Source organism: Entelurus aequoreus, linkage group LG09 (assembly GCF_033978785.1).
Source record: "Entelurus aequoreus isolate RoL-2023_Sb linkage group LG09, RoL_Eaeq_v1.1, whole genome shotgun sequence".
Taxonomy (NCBI): Eukaryota; Metazoa; Chordata; class Actinopteri; order Syngnathiformes; family Syngnathidae; genus Entelurus; species Entelurus aequoreus.
The window spans coordinates 82179549-82199112 of NC_084739.1; the positions used below are offsets into that span (position 1 = coordinate 82179549).

General features: G+C 42.4%; 1 protein-coding gene and 1 pseudogene across 6 annotated transcripts in view; one reads left to right on the forward strand and one right to left on the reverse strand.

Moving 5' to 3' along the window:
* The window catches only part of LOC133657812 (girdin-like), a 400246-nt gene that overhangs the window by 226875 nt on the left and 153807 nt on the right, over window positions 1-19564 (forward strand). The gene's annotated exons all lie outside the window — the stretch shown is intronic.
* Window positions 406-15185, reverse strand: LOC133657823 (uncharacterized; annotated as a pseudogene).

A 19564-nucleotide genomic window follows, 5' to 3' on the forward strand; every position in this document is an offset into this window, starting at 1 on the left:
GTAGTCGTAGATGTAATATTATCAGTAGTAGTAGCAGCAGCAGCTATTGTAGTCTAATAAGTATTGTTAGTAACATTTGCAATTTTAATAGTAGTAATTGTAGTATTAAAATCAGCAATTGTAGCATTGGTAGTGATAGTAATTGTAGTAGTATTAGTAGTAGCAGCAGCAGCAGCTATTGTGTATTATTATTATTAGTAGTAGTGGTAGTAACAGCAGCTATTGTAGTATTAAGTTATTATTAATATGTGTAGTAGAAATAGTAGTAGTAGTAGTAGTAGTAGCAGCTGCAGTTATTATTGTAGTAGTTGTAATTGTAGTATGTGACACGTCTTGTGGCGTGGGGTTCTTTCAGGACCGACAGACTGACAGCCAGCCGGCTTTTCCAGGTTTACAATCGTTTATTTCTTACAATGTCTTTTCTCCTTCAGAAAGTATTTCTTCTTCTTTTTTCCTCACAAAGTCTTTCCTTGCTTCTCAGCTTCTGTGGTCACCAACGCTGCTAATAAAGACACAGGTGATTAGATAACTGGATAACTGGCTCCAGCTGAGATATCCACTCACCTGACATCTGCGTCACAGCCGGCTCCTGCACATGTCCCGTGTATGTCACGCTACGCTGGGGCTTCCTGCCATCACCCAGTCATATCATTACCTGCACATTACCTACCTTGTCTGTATCCTGGTATCTGTACATTTAAACCCCATACAAACAAGACGTGCAAACAGTCCCTGAGAGAATATAAACATGTACAGGTGGGTTCATTGGTTTCCCCAGGTGAACGTGGATACTGACAGGGGACGCGACGTGAACGCTGATCCATTGTCCCCCAGGCATGCAAACGTAGAACACGGAACAAAGCACGTACTTATTGGGGTGTTGCCATTTAGTGGTGAATTGTACAGAATATGTACTTCACTGTGCAACCTACTAATAAAAGTCTCAATCAATTAATCAATCAAAAAGTACTTTGTTCCGGCATGCAAAGAAAAGTGGCGGGAGATGGCGTGAAGGTAAGGGTGCAAAGAAAAGGCGCGCACAAGGCGGAGACAAATAAAACTAACACTTAGCGTCAACTATAGACATGAAACCAAAGTCGCTAACTGTGGCTATGAATAAACCAAAAAAAAAAACATACTTTGTAAGGCATGCAGCATGAGAAGAGCAGAGGTATTGCATGAAACAGCATGAAGAGAGCAGGAAAAAAATCGACGACACCAGAAGGACCAACAGAAAAACCAGGGACATAGCGAGGACTGGGGTTGAGGTATGTTATTCCGGCATGCAAAGGAAAGTGACGGGAGATGGCGTGAAGGTAAGGGTGCAAAGAAAAGGCGCGCACAAGGCGGAGACAAAAAAATTAACACTTAGCCTCAACTATAGACAAACAAAAGTAGCTAACTGTGGCTATGAATAAACAAAACAAACATACTTTGTAAGGCATGCAGCATGAAAAAAGCAGAGGTACTGCATGAAACAGCATGAACAGAACATGAAAAAATCAGCGATGACACCAGAAGAAGCAAAACATGCAAACACCAATCTAAAAGCAGCGGTCAGGTGCAAGCCTGGCTAAGGGAGGAGGACGCCTATCAGGAGTGCAGGATAAAAAAGCACTAAGGTGCATATATAAATAAATAAATATATACAAATACTCTATAATAAATATATATATAATGAATAAAAAAGCAATAAGGTGCATGTATAAATAAATATATAAAAATACTATATAATAAATATATAATAAATAAATAGATTACTGTACAGATAAATATATTGCACTTTTTCACATGCATGTTAAAAATGTCTCTTAGTCCAGCAAGCTAATCCATCTTGGGGGTTGAGACGATGCTTAGGGACCCTCTTCATCAGCAAACTGCTCTGCAAACAACAACTCCAAATTAAACGCATCACCTTCATCTTGACCACGAAAAGCACACAGGATGGCTTCGTGGTCACTGAAATAAGTGGACAGCACTGCACAATCCACAGCATACTGCGTTGTTTTGACATAAACGTGGTCAATTAATGTCCCATTCTCTGTAGTCTCTTGTGTTACATGCTGCGAAAATCCATTTTGGCCCATTAATTTAGAAATTGATGAATGTTTGAGAAGATCTTCATTAAAATCTCCCATTATAACAATTGTGTTACTGAGTGGAGTGACCCAATCAAGTAACTTAACCAGATTGGATTTAAAAAGTAAATTTGGATAACATGGCGGACGATAAATGACTGCCATCAAAATGTTTTCTTTGGTAGACAGGCACACCAAACACTCCAGATTTAAATCGGGCACCTGCAGAATCTCACAGTCCGAATTATCTACAACATATAAACCTACTCCGCCATGTTGTAAATCTCTAATCTCAGCTAATTTGAAATCATTGCTACTGTAACACAAGGCACGGGGACGACTGTGGAAAGTATATCCCTGTATTTGGACACAGTCTGTCGAGGATTGTGCAGTGAGCCACGTCTCTGTGACAGCAATACAGGTAGGCTGTAAATGCTGCGTACAAGACATCAAATGAGCGGCGTGGCAAGGTAAACTTTGGACGTTCAGTAAATACGCGGAGAAACTGCGGGGTTCTAACGAGGGCTGTGGCTGCTCAAGTAGAAATGGGGGCATGCTATCCAATGCCTCCTTGACGGCGTCCTTGCAGTAAATGGCCTTTTCCTTGAAGTCAGTAATGACAAGGCCGGATATATCCCTAACACGGCTGAGGGCGACATACGCCTGCCCAGCTGCAAAAACCTTGTGTAAACACACGACAGCCTCATCTACAGTTAGACCTTGCACTTTGTGAACAGTGCAGGCCCACGCGAGTTTAAGCGGAAACTGACGACGCAAAACGCCGCGTTTTGTCGCCGAATCCTCCACGGGATCAATGGCGGTAGAATGCGGGCATTCTACAGCAGCATGGGAACGTTCCTTTCTCCTTTGTGAGCCTATTTTTGGGTCATCAAATTTCACATAAACTGTGAGGGGGAAGTCTTTATCGGCTCCAAAATGAATATAAGTGACCGTTCCACATGCGCCATTGACCAGACCGCCAGCCACGGCAATGTTTTTGCACAGCATTACACGTGCGTGCGTTCGGAGCCAAACACAAACTCTTGACCAAACACGTGTACGACGTTTTAGCGGGATGATCAGCCACGCGCTCTAATTGACCCGTCTTCCTACTGTTGATAAAATCTTGCGCCTCGATTGTAACATAATCTGGACAGATTGCGAATAACCTCTCCAGATTATGGTGGCTGGTTTGCATATTCGTGGGATAAATATGCAAAGCTGCGCTCTCTTCCCCCGTCTCCCGGGACTTGAGGATATCGACGTCGCTTTGCAATAAGGGGGTTCCCTTCGCCCGTACTCTAAGCCTATTTAGCAGCTCAAAAAAGACACTATCTTTTTGCCTCACAACTGTTGTTAGTGCTACTTTTGTAAAATGACACCAGAGGTCCACACCCACCTGACTGGCGTACAGCGGCCTCCCTTTAACGGGCGGCAACTGATAAAAGTCACCGACAGCTACAACGCTAACATTTCCAAATGGAGAAAAGTCCCCCGTCTGCTTCATTTGCCTTAACCGGCCGTGCACATAGGCTAAAAGATGGTGATCTACCATACTGATTTTGTCAATGATTAGAATTTGTAGGTGACCAAATTGAGCCCTCAAGGAGTTTATCTTATCTTCCCCCAGAGGGATATAGGGTAAACTAACCTGTATGCTAATACTGAAGGTGTGGTGAATTGTGGCTGCATGTAAACTGTATGCAGCTATGCCTGTGGGGGCAGTTAAGAGCACGCAGGTTTCATCTGGTTTGTACAGACGCGACAATAGTCTCCCTGCCTCGCACTGGATAGCTCTAATCAAATGGCTTTTTCCAGTACCTGCCCCACCAGTTACGAACACATGGAAAGGTTCCGGGTTTTTTCCCCTCACCTTTTCTAAGCACCATTTCCTAATCCTATCCAAAATGCTCCTCTGCGTCTCATTGAGAGAATGGACCAGAGCTAAACCCTCCCTTCTAGACAAAATGTTGGTGTTTCTCTCAATCGTAGCTACTTGTTTACCACCAACAAACAAATCGGGGACATTTTCCTCAGATTGAACTAGCTGCTCGTCACTAATTTCCCCCTGCTGCTGCTGCTGCCTCTCCTCTAAACACTCCATGTGTTCGATTTCCTGTTCAGGACGAAGGTCCCCCCACGCATCCTCATCGACATTAGGACCTAACAGATCCGCAAGCTCCTGCGCATGCTCTAACCGAGGACAGTCCACTTCAAACTTTGCCCTGTTGTCATCGACGACGTCTCGCACTGGCCGTGCGGTCCCGCCAGCCAACGTCACATTACCTTCGTCGTGGAACTGTTTGTAGAAGTCAAAGCCTTCCGGCTTGAGTTCACAATCAGTTCTATAAGGAAGGAACAACTGCAGCAAACTCTGAAAGTGGGCTTCCCCCTGTTTGTCTAATTTAAAGCGCATGTAGCGAACGACGGCAAACTGAGTTTGTGTTCTCCGCAAGATGAACCCTAAACCCCCTTGAAGTGCAATTTTTTTGTCAGAGTCTTCATTCTGGCTGAGAACACGATACTCCGAACAAAACGTGGCTATGCACATATCGGCAAATACGACACCGTCGGGCCTGTTCTGATACCTCTCGACAACACTCGTCATCCACATGTTTTCGGACCTGAGACCCTCTGAGGAAGCCCTTTGCAACAACACACTGAGGGGTAAGCTCATCCGCACAATGTTATTCCCTGTTGGAATAAACACCACCTTCCTGGAACATTCTTTCAAATGCATGCTCATTAGCCTATATACTGCCTCCTGAGCGCAGACATCTCTGTTGTGTAAATATACACTGCCCAGTTTCTTTAAAGCCTCTTTAGCAGAGAGATTTCCTAGCTTATTGGCTTCTTTAAGGGCATTGCTCAATAACAGACCAATTTCATTCTCTGCTTTTGTGATGTACTTGATTATGTAGATGATGACTGCGTAGGCGTCAGTGACAAAGCTAATGTCCATGTTAGCGTTCCAACACTTCAATAGATTCCTATTGTACTGGTTAACCCAGGTGTCGTTTACCCCTCGCCTATAAACCACCTTATTCTTAGTCTCCAGCCGCCAATAAGCGAGCTCAAAGACGTCCTGGTTGATGCCCACACTGGCAAACAACTCCTCTACGCTACCAAAGGGCTCCTCCCTCTCCATGGCGTCCATTACTTTCTCCATAATCATCTGCGCAACCTCCTTTCGCATCTTCTTGTCCTTATCCAAACAGGTGCACTTTGGCCGGTTTTCTGGAAGGCTCTCTGTCCCCGTTCCCTTTTTAGGACAAACACATTCTGGGATTTTGCAGATGAATGTGCGTGCAGAGATGGGTTTGGGAAAATTGAAACGGCATTTGGTTTTATTTTTACAACACGACTTTGAATGCCGTTTCGAATGCAGTTGAACCGATGACACAACTTCCGATAATGTGTCATCGGCAGAGAGTAGCTCACATGTCACATATTGATCAATAAATTGTGCGACTTCTAAATCGGTGTTTTTATAAAACTGTGGAGCTCCCTCAATCCAAAACAGCGCATGAACATGGGGGGACCCACGCTGCTGGAACTCAATGCGATAAAAGAAATCCAAAATCTTGCCAATTGGGTTAGACGGGGACATGAGTACTTCCTTCAGAAAACAGTGCCACCTGTAGTCAAACATCCTCGCGGCTGTGGCCGGGTTGCGCCGCAACAGCTCGCACCTATCGGCCCACTCTAACTGTTCTACTGTCTGCTGTCTGCCTTCCTATCTCAGGATGCTGGCAAGGAGATTCTGCCAGCGCAGATCAGCAGACGAAAAGGAGCAGAACCATGTTGGGATCCCCAATTGGCGGACACAAGCCATAAGGTCTTTCTGAACGGAAGACCAAAAACCTGGCGTCCCGCGAATGGGCCGAAGGAAACGAAAACCGTCATCGAACTGTAGCAAGCGCTTCAGAGACTCGTCGTCTTTGAGCATGTCCGGCAAAATCCGCTGAGAATGCTGACCCCCCTTACCTTTACGCATGGCGACCGAAATGCTACTTATGACTTGGTCCAATTCGGACATATACTGACAAAAGAATATGTATTCCACGTTGCGCGCAAAACGGCCGTCTGCATGCATAACCCGGTTATTAAAATAGCGCAACAATGTTATACGATGCGCGCGGTCGGCGTGGAATGTATTTCTGCTGTTGGGAAACAGCGCAGGAAAACAAATGGCCTCATTGAATTTGTCAGAAAGCATTCTAACCGGACTATTACCTTCCGCAGGGGCCAGACATACAACATCCTTAAAATAGTGATCTAATGCTTCCTGACCGATATCAACGGGCATAAGACAAGTGTCCTGAAACATGCACTGCTGTTGTCTGTCATGTAACAGTTCATCTTGCACAATGTCTTCGGATTCCTCTTCTGGGCCACCTTTCTGCTCTACAGCCTCATCCTCACTGGACTGTGGGTCAACAACAACCTGGTCACCCTGACCATCCTCTACAACAACCTGGTCACCCTGACCAGCCTGACCATCCTCTACAACAACCTGGTCACCCTGACCATCCTCTACAACCTCTTCCTCCCTACAAAAAGCATTTGACCATTCCTCGTTGAACTCAATGTCTTTATACAAGACATTGGTTCTCTTTAAGTACTCTATAGCACGCCTGACACGCCACGAGTCAACAAACTGATACTCGTAGTGTCCTTTGTAAGTCAACTTCCGCTTTAACTTCACTTGAAGCAGAGACCCCTCCGTACTGGAGTGCGGCAACACATTGGTGGTTTGTACAATGTTGGCTGGAACACAAGTAACGGGCCCATGTACACCATTCTGACCACCCTTCGGCAACGCCACCGCCTTCATAAAAGGGATGCGTAAAGCAATCAGGTGCTGCTCTAAGCTATTCAGACATCCCAGTTCTGGAGGAATGGGGTGTACAGCTAAGTTGTTGTTCCAACATTCAGCTGGGATTTTACCTTTACTGATCTTACTATGACAACTAAAGCAAATCCACAACTGACCTCCGGACACAACAAGGGGACAGGGCTCAACACACCTATCATCACAACTATGCAGATAATGCTCACTAATGCAATTATTTGCAATGCCAGCCGTTGCCAAACATGCTGCATATACTTCCCTCTCACAGTGCAGCACCTGATATCTAAACAGCAGCCTATGACAAACACTACACACAAAATCCGGTCCGTGTCTAACCTTATCCAAAAAACTATCCATGACAAAACCAAAATCTACAGACCTCTCCAGCCTCTGCTTCCGACTCAGCTGTACACTAGCTTTCACTTGCTGCCTATGTTTTAAACTAACACTATACTGCCTTTTGCTGCCTAGTTTAACCTTGTCTCTGTGTTCTACATGGTCCCTATACTTTCCCACACTGCGCGCTTTAACGCTGTCCCTGTGGTCTGGAATGTCCCTGTACTTGTCTACGCTGCGTGCTTTAACGCTGTGTCTGTGCTCTGGAATGTCCCTGTACTTGTCTACACTGAGTGCTTTAACTTTGTTCCTGTGTTCAATATTTTCCCTGTATTTTATTTCACTGGCCACTTTACTCCTGAATTTAACACTTTCCCTGTGCTCAATGTTTTGCCTGTATTTCCCTACATTGTGTGCTTTAACTGTATGCCTATGCTCAATATTTTGGCTGTATTTCCCGACACTTCGTGCTTTAACTGTATGCCTATGCTCAATATTTTGGCGGTATTTACCTACACTGCGTGCTTTAACTATGCCTATGGTCAATATTTTCCCTGTATTTCCCTACACTGAGTGCTTTCACCCTGCCCCTGTGCTCAGCGCTATATCTGTATTTCTCTTCACTTCGTGATGTGTAGCTCTCCCTGAAGTTCAAGTCCTCACCATACATTTTCCTATAAAGCAGGGAGCGTCTCTCTCTACGTTTAACATTAATTTTATCTTGCAGTCTTGCAGTCCACTTTGTCGCACTAGAATCCCTGCCCTCTACAACTTCTTTACCTGAATGTAGACAATCTATCCCAGCTACTGCCTGCCCCGCTCTATCTTTCGCTGAAGACCTAGTGCTACAGCCTATATCCCAGCCTAATTCACAATATCCATGACAACTTTGCAGTCCAGGCTTGAAAACACAAAGAACGCAGTCAAAATGCTGTCCCCCGACATTCTCCAAATAAATGCAGTCCGCTGACAAACACTTACTGCTGCAACGATATTTTAGCCAACGAGCATCATGAAATGTAAAAAAGGCAATGCCTAAATAATCTGCAGTGGCCTGGATTTCAACCTCTGTGGCCCAAGTCTTGACACACTTCATCCTGGACTGCTTGATGTACTGTAAAAGTGACAATATCACTCCTCAAAAGACCCCGATACCTAGCCTCATTCTTTTCTAGCTGTCTACAGGCTGCCAGTCTAATCTTACGATGGTTCTTCTGTGAACCACTGACAGCGTGAGCAACAGCTCTGAAAAAGCAGTTCCCATCCGGAACAATTTTCTCCCTAAGGCAGGGAACACCTAAGTAGTCCACCTCTCTGTGCACCAGACCACCGACTTTCATAAAATCTATTTTAAATAGACTACACAAAGCCCTACAAACGTCATCACCGAGGGGACGGAAAAACTGTTTCTCACTCTCTGATGCAGCGATAAACACTACATCAGAGTTTACTGTAACGCTATCAAAACGCTTCGATTGTTTTGATTTGCGTTCACGAGACAAAATCGTACGCTTTTTGCCATCAGTGGCAACAAATTCTGCTGTTGAGCCACTGCTAACTTCACTTAAAAAAGTGAGAACAGATGCGCCAGACAGTGCTGGGCTCGCTTTAACACCAGCCCCACTCTGACACACAGATGGGGCTGCAAAATCTTTTTCAAGGTCACTAAATCCAGGTGCCGGAGCAGTGCTCATCTCTGTGAAGCCACTCTCCACAGGAACACCGGTTTGTGCGTGGCTCACAGCTGGACCTGCATCACTGTCAAACAAGGAGGTGGTGGCACAAACATCATTGATGTCACTACGCTCAGGTGCTGCAGCAGTGTTCATCTCAAAGATGCAACTCTCTACAGAAGCTCCAGACAACGCTGGACTTGCACCTACACTAACCCTAAAGCCACACAGCTCAAAAGGCTTCAGCCCTGAACAGAGAGCGTCAGCCAAACAACAGATGTAGTGATGCAGGTCATCTAAACAGGAAAAGTGCAGTATTACACTTTTACCGTTGTGATCTAGCAGGCCACAGCTACTACGAGAGTGACTGTCGACCACAGCAAACTGTCCATCCTCACAGATGATGGCAGATGTATACGCTACCAGTGTCAGCAGACACATCCTGTACTGCCTGAAAACTCCCTCTAATCCATGACGCAGAGTCACAAAGGGACCATTTTCCTGCTCAACACCCACAGCACCTGATGCCGGGTGTTGACTAAAATGAAAACTAAACAACTGCTCGTCAATATCTACATTACTAGGTAGATCCGGCACAGACAAAAACTGCGACGGATGGTTAAAAATACCCAGGTTGCGCATACTACTGTACAATTCATCGCCTAAATACAGGATGCGATCGAGATCCTGTGTCTCCCACGAAAACACACTTTTCACCACATGCTTAGCTATACTAGTTCAATGGCCATGCATTGCTTCCCTCCGTAACTAAACCTGCTATCCCCCTGGTGAAACGATCCGCGCACAACCTTAGCTACGCTAATTCCCAGACGATCCCTCTCGACCATTGCCACACGACCGCGGACAGACTGAGGTTTACTAACCCTACCACTATCACTAGGGAGAGGAAAAGAATCAACCTTATCTGCGAAGACCTGCAGCGGCACCTGGGCTTCCTCCTGGACAGCGGGCTCCTCCCTGATGACCGTTGGCTCGCCACGGACCTCAGGCACCTGAAATTGTAAGGGAAAAACGGTGACACCAACCTGCTCCCTCCGCCCGGCGCGCCCGACGGCCACAGGTCTCCGACGACACCTCCCAGGAGAAGCCTATTGAAAGTAAAAGAAAAATGTATAGAGGCTGTCTACTTAAGGCATACTTTATTGGATATTTGACAATTATGTATCACGTACTCTGAAAATTCCCAACATTTGATTAACAACTAGTGGTAATAGTAATAACAGTTGTAAAATGGCTTGGCATTTTATTAGGACGCCTTGCTGTTGAGGTGTTCAGGACATGTACCAGCGGTAGGAGACCACGAGGAAGACCCAGGACACGCTGAAGAGACTATGTCTCTCAGCAGGCCTGGGAGCGCCTCGGGATCCCCCGGGAAGAGCTGGTAGAAGTGGCCGAGGAGAGGGAAGTCTGAGCTTCCCTGATTGGGCTGCTGCCCCCGCGACCCAAGCCCGGAAAAAGCGTTAGAAGATGGATGGATGGGGATTATTAAATAGAGAAAATGTTGTATACAGATGTATTATACATCGTCTTCGATTCGTAATTGACACTATACGTAGAGAGAAGTTTATGACACACATTACCCTGGCCAGGTGGTGGGACAGCAGTGCAGTCGGAGTCAGAAGCAAACTCCCTCCGTCCAGCACGCCTGACAGCCACAGCTCTCCGACGACGCCTCCCAGGAGAAGCCTATTGAAATTAAAAGAAACATTTATAGAGGCTGTCTACTTAAGGCATACTTTATTGGATATTTTACAATTATGTATCACATACTCAAAAATATACCAACATTTGATTAACAACTAGTGGTAATTATAGTAATAACAGTTGTAAAGTGGCTTGGTTATTTTATTAGGACGCCTTGCTGTTGAGGTGTTCAGGACATGTACCACCGGTAGGAGACCACGAGGAAGACCCAGGACACGCAGAAGAGACTATGTCTCTCAGCAGGCCTGGGAGCACCTCGGGATCCCCCGAGAAGAGCTGGTGGAAGTGGCTGAGGAGAGGGAAGTCTGAGCTTCCCTGATTGGGCTGCTGCCCCCGCGACCCAAGCCCGGATAAGCAGTAGAAGATGGATGAATGAATTATTACACAGAGAAAATGTTGTACATCAGTGTCTTAGATGCGTTATTGACACTATACGTAGAAAGAAGTTTATGAGACACATTACCTGGCCAGGTGGTGGGACAGCAGTGCAGTTGGAGTCAGAGGAAGGAGCGAACTCCTCCATGGCATCCAACATAGGACTGCTGAACCACACAGGGTTGGACGGGATGGGAAGGGACTGTTGCACCGGCAGTGTTCCAGCCTTCCAAACAAAACAAAAAAAGTCACTTAGTTAATTTTATGTATACAGAATGAGAAAGGTTTGTGAGCAAACAATAGCCGTAGACTGTGGCAACTCTTCTAAAGGTTTCAGCCAACGCGTTAATAAGAAGTGACATGCTTAACACACTCCAATAAAATAGTTTTTTTGTCTTGGGATGACAGTGACAACTAAATATCATAACTAGGCTTATACGTCAATCAATCAATGTTTACTTATATAGCCCTAAATCACAAGTGTCTCAAAGGGCTGCACAAGCCACAACAACATCCTCGGTACAGAGCCCACATCAGGGGAAGGAAAAGTCACCCCAGTGGAACGTGGATGTGACACCCCCCCCCCTCTAGGGAGTGGGGGTTAGCATAAGATAACATTAAAAAGCTGTCTAAAAACATGACAGTTTAAGCCGGGTAATCAGCAACACCTGTCACTCACTGCGCTATGTTGTCCTTTCTTGTAAGGAGGCGTCATCTTATAAAAATGTACACTGTTAAAGTACATCATAAACTATAGAGCCGTCGGTTATTTAATTATACAAAATATATTATCATAATTAAAAAAGTAACAAAAACAAAAAAAGCGAAAACGGCTCTAAAATACAGACAGCGACCCACAGAAACACATTACCTTTCGCTCCCGTCCAACCGTTGTCCACCTCCGGGGATCCTGGCGCCGACGGGGCAGGGGGTCTGGCCCCGTCACCTGGGCCGGCGGCGACCTCCGACGAGGGGAAGAAGGCGCAGGCTCCACCAGGATGGGCGGGCCACCTGTGTCGGCATGAAGACAAGAAATTGTGTCTCAAACACATGCTCATCTACATGTGAAGAGTACCTATAAAGCAGGGGTGTCCAAACTTTTTCCACTGAGGGCCGCACATGTAAAAATCAAAGCTAGCAGGGGCCATTTAGATATGTTTTATTTAAAAAACCAATTCTATGTATGTATAAATAAATATACATTTAGGTTTCCACTCAGGCTAGATCCCAGGGACCCCAAAGTGTTTTGGTCCAAAAAATATGAAAAATGTCTCATTATTCAGTATTATTTGTGTTATTATTGAAGTTTTTAAATCTCTAGATCAGGGGTGTCCAAAGTTTGTCCACTGAGGGCCGTGCATTGAAAAAATAAAAGCTAGCAGGGGCCATTTAGATATTTAATATTAGAAAAACAAATCAAATATATGCATAAAAAAATATACATTTAGGCTTCCACTCAGGCTTGATCCAATTTTGAAATACAAAATGTGGCATTATTCAGTATTATTCAAGTTTTTAAATGTCTGCATCAACATTAGGTCTGTCTGTCAATATAACAATTGTTATAGATTTATAATTGTATGCTCTTTTTGTCAAAGAAAACCCATTTTTTAAAAGAAAAAAACACAATATGCAATATGATCACCCAATAAAATGTTTAAGTGGGATATTAGAGATTATATAATAATTGGAGCCCTAAAAAGGTCAACAAGTCATAACAACATTGATTTGAATTCATTCTTATTTTAGAGCAAAGACACTTAAAAAGTAATCACACTCCAAAGGGTCCTACTCATTAAAGCGTGAAAAAATAAATTATAAATGCTTTTGTACAGTTTACTTTTAACAATAATCTCCAGATCAACTTCAGATCTGTCAATTATAAGTATTATTGTTGTTTATGTTCTTTGTTTGTTCGGTTTAGGCCGTTCGTTATAAAAAAACAGCTCGCTTTTTTACATGGCAAACACAAAATAAGAAACATTATCCACAAAAAATCTCAAAATAGTTAATGTGACGTAATTGGAGCTGTGAATAGGTCAGAAATTCATAATGACATTGATTGTGATTCGTTATATTTGAAAGAAAAAAACAGCCTACATGTCAGCTTTGTGTGAGTAAACATTGCTACATTTTCTTGTTACATTTCACCTGTTTGCTGTTTAAATACCACTTATAATGTTGTCGTTTTATTTTCCAATCGTATTGTAAAAATGCGCCATGGGGCTGTTAAAGAAAGACCTGCGGGCCGCACTTTGGACACCCCTGCTATAAAGCATATGATAAGCTGTTCAAAACTTTAAAAAAAAAAGTTTTTCCAACGTATGACATTGTAGTTGATTTCTTTCCGTAGTTATTTTTCCGGCTGTAGAAAAGACCCGCTCACAGGGCACAGCGGAGGCGTCAGTGCAACACAGTTCACGTATCGGCCACGTGACTTTCTAAAAGCGGTACGCGCACCGATAGGGTTTTGCTGTATGAGCTCGACGCATGCGCCGATGCATCGGTGTTGCCGGACCCATCACTAGTAGACAGCGTTTAAGATTAAGTGTTTCACTGCTAAATTAATCATATATTTATATTGGACATGGATTGTAAATATGTATCTAAAATAGGTGGTTGATTGGTTAGGTATTTATGTATTTGCATAATGGGTTTTCTGCTGCATTTATCTATGATGTTTCTGGGGTTAAATGTATTTTACATGTATCTTGGTGCATTTATGTTGAGACGATTTATTAAAAATCGGAATTAACTTAAAGGGAAAATATTAATCCATTATCTTGCACTTTTTTAATTGTTAAGTGTTTGATAGCCAAATTAATAATTGTAAATAATGGGATTGATAATTGATTGATATTTTACAGCATGTTAATCTTGTGGTGTTTCGTCCGTAAAGGTTTTTCACCTACTAAAGAAGCTAAAGGCTACTAAAGACAGCTAAAGAAACTAAAGTCTACTAACACTGCTAAAGACTGCAAAAAAGACTATAGAAGAAAAAAGAAAGCCATTTATTCGTTGGAAAAACTGTAGCAAACTAAAGGAAAATAAAAGGGAAAAAGTAACTACGGTCTGGTCTTTTGAGTGAAATCCAGAAGCCACATTCAGCATTGGTACATCCCGTCAAGTGTGGGATAAGCACAGTGAAAAAAGCAAAACATTTGACAAGCACTTACCAGTGAGCTGCCTCTGTTTTTTAAATGTTATTTATTTACCAGCAAGCTGGTCTGGCTTTGCTAGACATTTTTTAATTGTAAGAGAGACAGAACTAAAAAATAAAATAAAAATCCAAGAAAATATTTTAAAGACTTGGTCTTGACTAACAGACAAAGAAACAGATAACAGATTTGGTGTCCAGTTGAAAGTGTGACAAGATTTATTTAAAAAATTGAGAGTTGACTTTTGTATTGTACATGAGTTATTATTTGTACAAACATGGTGCAAAGTAATTCATGATTTATAGAAAAATGTTAGTGGCTAGCTAGTTAAAATGGGATATTGGGATTTCACAAGACTGTCTTAGAAGTGATCATTTGAAAATGTTCAAATAGAAAAATGTGCACTTAAGAGAAAATATAAAAATAAAGTGTTGCATATTGATATTTATCTGTTTCTATATATATTTATTGTGAGAAATCATTAAGATGATCAGTGTTTCCACAAAGATAAATATCATTAATTATTAATAACAAAGTAAAAGGTAAATTGAGCAAATAGGCTATTTATTGAAGCGTGTATCAAACTGGCAGCCCTTCACATTAATCAGTACCCAAGAAGTAGCTCTTGGTTTGGAAAAGGTTGGTGACCCCTGCTGTTAAGTATACGATAAGCTGTGCAAAACTTACGAGAGACGAACTCAGGGACAGGAGGCATGGGGGTGGAAGACTGCCGCTCTGCCATCTTGGTCCTGGAGGCTAGTGCCCGCCTGTGGCCCTTGGCACACAGCATCTAAACACACACTCACGCAGACAGAGATGTTAAACTGTCGCAAAGAAAACACAAAAGAGCAGAGTGAAACATTGTCAACATTCTTCCACATAGGGTTATGACAGTGTTTTTTCCCTCGCCATTTCAATAAATAAAATAAAGCAAACTCACCTTAGCAGGAACTATGTGATGTGTGTCTGTGTGCTTTGTCAATAAGTGTGTCTGTGTGATTGATGTATGTATATCTGTTATGTATATGCGTGTCTGTTATGTATATATGCGTGTGTCTGTCAAATTTTGTGCTCACAACTCTGAAACAATTCACCAGAAGCAGTTCGCACACAACCTGGAATCACAATCTGGAATCAGAGAATAGACATAGGTTTTGTTTAACAGCAAATTTTGTATATTTCTATAACCTTGCACTTCCAAAAGGGTTGTAACAAAAGGCAAACCACATTAAAGACATCATCTTATAGCAGCATTAACACTCACATGACTTCAGTACTGCTACTGAACATCAGCAGCATATTCTTTTAAATAAAGAATGATCAGAAAGCAGTTGGCCCAAACGCACACGGCATATAAGCGACAAAAAAACATCAAACTTGTCCCAAACCTGACATAACAAAAAGATGTATAAAAATAATTTTCAGATAAGTAATTTAGCCCTCTTACAATGACAATAAAAAAAAACATGTTTTTCATGATGTATGTGCTAGTATTGTATGTCTGGCTGGCTGCGGGTCCTGCCTTTAAAAGCAATGTTACCCCTTTCAGAGACTACACTTAATTTCCTGTAAGTAATTAGTATTTTTTTCATAAAGAAATACAAGCATGTGTGCGTATGGACTTTATCCCTGCAGACTGCATTGATGTATATTGATATATAATGTATATAAAGTGTGTTTTTTATGTTGAGTTAATAAATAAATAAATAAAATAAAGAAATTGTTTTATTTAAAGTACTTGCGCGGCTGGATACCAATCGGTATCGGTCCGGAGAGGCAGTTGAGGAGCAAAACGCGTACTGGGGCCACGTGCACAGCTAGCAACAGCCAGCTAGCTAGCAAGAGCCAGCTAGCTAGCAACAGCCAGCTAGCTAGCAACAGCCAGCTAGCTAGGTCTTTCGGCCGTGCTTCACGTCACGGCCAGGACGTAAACAAGAATACTTGTACCGCAAATATAGCAAAAGAACAAAAATGACCCAACAGTGTGATGTGTATCTTCCGACAAAACATGAAGACGGACTATGGCTAGCCCGTCAGCTGCTAGCTAGCATGCTAGACCAAGCGCTAGCCCGTTAGCTGCTAGCATGCTAGGCCAAGCGCTAGCTCGGACAAAAACGAACATTATTCCCTCAAATCTGTCAAAACAAGACATATGTATGTAGTATCTCTGGAATATGATTAACTAGTAAACAAAGTAGATGTGTTTATAGTTAGCAAACACTATATTTAGGTCACACACACCACAAGAAAAAAGAGACATGCAGCAGCCTACCTATCGTGAAGCCAAGAGGACCCCTGAGAAAGAAGGAGCCAATTTATAGACATCTCTCAGCCAGCCGCGCCCCACGATGTGCGCGCGCAAACAAAGTGACAGCGGCCGTGTGGGAGTTGTAGTCTTTGAAACATGTTAGAAAAGGAGTAGAAAGAAGCAGAGTTTATGTAATCCAACCCCTAATATTTTACATAGCAGTTGCAAAAACTTTTGTTCACTTCCTGTTCTCAATTTATTCACAATATTCTCCATAAGTAATCACAAAAAAATAAAAATAAATAAATAATAATTTTTTTTTAATCAGAAGGGTTCAATCTCTCTCCTGTAGCAGTTTGAAGCCGAAACGACAAACGCGCTCAGAGGAGATAACGTTTGATGTTTGGTGACCGGTTGTAACAAAAATGTTGTTTTGAAGGAGGAATAGCAAACTTCCTGTTGATTTTTGCTGAAGGATGTCAATCTATGAAATGTAGGTCTAGGCGAGACCTACATAGAGGTATTTGTTTCATGTCTCTACAAGCAGTTTTGTCAGAGTTTTCCTCTGAGGAGCAGTTTTTTCTCTGTTTTTTGCAAAAATTATGTAGAGCACAATTTTGAGTTTTGGGGTTCGGTTTTTTTTTAGATCGCAATTTCCACCAGTCCCGATGTGTGTGAGAAGTTTGGTGAGTTTTGAAGTATTTTAAGGGGGTCAAATTACAGCTCAAAAATCAAAAAAGAGTGTTTTTAGTCATTTTTTGTTTTGAAGGGGAAATTGCCAACTTCCTGTTGGTTTTCGCCCGAAGAAGTGAAATTATGAATTGTAGGTCTAAGTGAGACCTACATACAGGTTTTTGTTTCATGTCCCTACGACCTTCCTAGTGGGAGTTAGAGGCAGTTTTCTTCCTAGGGGGCGCTAGAGAGCAATGTTGATTTTTTGGGTTTGGTTTTTGATTAAAGTGATCTCGAAGACGTTTCGTGTGTGTGTAAAAAATTTGGTGAGTTTTGAAGCATATTAAGGGGGTCAAAGTAGCGCGCATAGGTGCGGAATAATAATAATAATAATAATAAACATTACAAATTCAATAGGGTCCTTTCGTCCCATTGCAAAAGGACTCCCTGTGGGATTCCTTTTGAAAAGGTCCTGTGCGGACCCTAATAACAACACAATGACAATAGCCAATCACAGGAACCCTCTGGACGTGGAGATCCAGAGGGCTCTTTGAGGAAACACTAAATGATAAAATAAATGGATAAAAAATAATTAAAATACACATCAGGGAAAAGTCCAAAAATAATATGAAATAAGATAAGATATAATCAAACATAAAAATAAACTACAATATGAAAAACTATTAAATAAAATAAAATACAATAAAAACTGAAATATAAATATAATAAGACCATGTAAAAATAGGCTAAGATATGATAAAACATAAAAATAAGCTAAGATATGATAAAACATAAAAATAACTAATACTAATAGAATAATCCTGCACATTGGGCCTAATATTTGTGTAGTAAAGTGGTTTTTGAATTCGAGCAATGTAATCTGAAAGATGTTTAAAATATCAACAATTAATGTTCATATTTTTGAAACAATATACTTCTCATAACATGAGTATCTGTGTGCATGAGAGAGTGTAAAGAAAAGCATTGCTATAGTTTCACTTCACCTGCCTTTTTTAACAACCTACTTGAAGTTGTATTTTTCTTCTTTTTTTTTAAATTTTTTTTTTCAAAGCCAATCAAAAAGAAGGGGCGGTCTAAGCATGCCCGCCCCCAAAGTACCAAAATGAAACATGACAGCGCGTGCGCAGAAAGGCTCAGCGCGTGCGCAGAAAGGCTCAGCGCGCGTGCAGAAAGGCACAGCGCGCACGAAAGAAGGCGCCGCGCGCGCACACAAAGGCACTACGCGCGCGCAAAAGGGTGTTGCGCGCGCACAAAGTGGAGAATCAGCGCGCGATAACAGTTTTTATGCGGTTGGATTTTTGGTACTAATGTGACGCTATAATAAAGTCCGAAATTACATAGCGTCACAGTCAGCATCACAGACACTAGCGTTAACCACATGTACCGCCGCATGCTAGCTAGCTAAGTTTTCTTCATTTTTGTCATAATGCCATAGTCATCTCAAAAATATGTTAGTGGTCAATTGTACGAAATATGTACTTCACTGCGCGTCTCAATCAATCAATCAATCTTACCCTCGGATGTTCCATTTTATAGACCAAGTGAAGCGATGTAACAATCAGTGTTGTCTGTTGTAGTGATGCTTCCAAGTGTGTCCTTACTTCCGTGTTGACATTAAATACACTTACAGTTCAAAGGATGAAAGAATAACGGACCACTGGGTGTGTCACGTGACAGCGTGCCATTTCAACAAACTAATAACTATTATTGCCAACCAAAGTGAGTTAATGAGTTCACCCGACACTGAAACTGTAATGTTCTTCCATTATGGTGACTGCAGAAATGATTGTTCTTTGAACTTGTAACTTTAATAACAATTACGCATTAGCGGCCATAGTCAAGTAGCAACTCGACTCCACGTACTTCCTGTCTAGCAACGGGACTTCAAAATAAAATCCCCTACGTTCTGGTGAACATCACAGAAACATGAATTTTCCTAACGAATAATAGCGTTTTGAGTTGACAGCGGTTAGTAAGTGTAAGTGATTGCTGACATGACAACTGCTATTGACAATCTGATGGAATGTGTAACTTTTGAAATCAGTGTTGAAAGATCCAAAAACATATTCATTAGTTCAAAGTGAACAAGGAGCCAAACTTAGGGTTAGGGTTAGGGTTAGGTTGTAGAGGGTTATGGTTAGGGTTAGGGGAATGGGGCAGGAATTAGGATGGCACGGTCCAATCAACAACCCGCCAGAGTGACGCCCCCACCAGACGCACACCCCCCAAGGACCCCGAACGGCAAGCGCCGAGTGTGGCGTCAACACAGTCAAGTTCTAAAAATCACACTACGTACGTTTCGGCCTATATGGCCTCATCAGGTGTGAAACTTTAAAAACTTTGGCTTCATTACTTCTCCTAGAACAGTTGTCCCCTCAACTGCTGGAGGTAAAATGAGCCGCGAATGCAAGAAGAGCTTTTAA